Source organism: Polistes canadensis, unplaced genomic scaffold (genome assembly GCF_001313835.1).
Source record: "Polistes canadensis isolate GaletaPanama2010 unplaced genomic scaffold, ASM131383v1 scaffold_419, whole genome shotgun sequence".
NCBI classification, from domain to species: domain Eukaryota; kingdom Metazoa; phylum Arthropoda; class Insecta; order Hymenoptera; family Vespidae; genus Polistes; species Polistes canadensis.
In genome coordinates, this window is record NW_014569966.1 from 49223 (window position 1) to 50921 (window position 1699).

Consider the following 1699-nt stretch of genomic DNA (forward strand, 5'->3'; position numbering starts at 1 on the left):
ATGTTCAACGATCATTTTTTCTTTTCGAATAAGTTTGTTCAATCAATACTGGGTCTCCGTCCAGATCATTCTCAAAAAGATCAATTGTTTTTACTTTGTGTAATAACATTCTATATGTTCCCAGGACTGGTACATCAAGTATGTGTACTTTTTCTAAATGTAAAATACATTAATATATTTAATAAGGTGTTTTTTATTTGTATTACTTTAAAAAAAAACATCTTTTAGTTAAATACAAGTCCTTTATAATATACCGATAATTAAAAATTTCAAGTATATATTCTGTTACATTTAATTCGTTATTTTGTTTTAACATTAGTTTTACCAACTTTTTACATCAGAAGTAACACTGCAAATGGCGGTCAGAGTGCTTCAAAAAACAATGGGAGCTATTAGTTTACTTACAGGCTACAGTACCAGCTATTTTAATTTCGTAACAGTTCGTGCATTTTTTTTTAAATTACTTTGATGTAAAGGTGCGAATAATTGATTTAATTAATTATAAAATATTTATTTTGTTTTCAGATGAAGCAATTATTTACTGATATAAATAATAGTTGTAAACCGGTTTCCAGTGAGGTAGATTTACCTATTTTACAAGAATATATCAAACAAAGTAAATCATACGCATACCTTCTGCTTGGTAAGAAATAACATTATAATTTCTCTAGATATGATATTAATTAGCTGTTTTCTTCTTTCAGGTGTTCTCGATGGATATGCTATTACAGTTATAGCTCCATGCGTTGTAAAAGTATGTCTTTATTTTTTAGGAATATTCGACGAAAATAAATTATCATTAATATTACCCATAAATAGTGTCAGCAACGCAGGATCGCAATTTTTTGTTTTGCTTATATACCAAATAATAGCAGTTACTATTATTGTAACAGTAGGTGGAGTGGGTTTTTCAGCATACATGCTAAGTGTTCTACACGCGAGCTATAAATTTCACGATTTAATGTACGTTTTCAGTTATAAAACCTATTTTTATGTTTTTTATACTTTTTTTTTAGTTGTTTAATTGTATTCAGCAATTTTTTTTTTAAGATTCAATATACGGAGACCATTCGAAAGAAATTTTAATTATATGGGAAAGGATAKCTATTTTAGAACAYCACAAGAAGAATGGGAATGGATAGTTGACGTTATAAATAAATATAAAAAAGCTACAGAGTAAGTATTTGTGTATGATGTTAATAATATTATATTATGCAACATTTGTTTCCTCCTTATAATGATTAAAATCAAGTATGCATGTATTTTTTCATAGAATAAGTAATAATCTCTATATTATTTTCTATTTATCTTGGAAAACGTAATAAAGCATTTAATCAAACAAAAAAATGTTAATTACTAAAATTTTGTTGATCATAATTTTTTTTCAGATACGTCAATTTATTAAACAATTTTTCAAAGACAACTTACCTATTCACAGTAGTTTTTGCTATGACGCTTGTCATTTTTGATTTTCTGTATGTAAGTAAAACATTTACCAGAAAATGTAAAAAATGATAAATTTTAAAGTACAATCTCTCTTCGTATTATTTTACAAAAAAATTATTATATAGTGCATACTTTTTACTTAAAAGTTTAATATAATACATAATTTACATGTTTAGATATTTCAGTTATCGATATGCTTGAAAAATGCAGTTGAAATAGTCGAATGCAGTTTATACATTGCAACCACAATTCT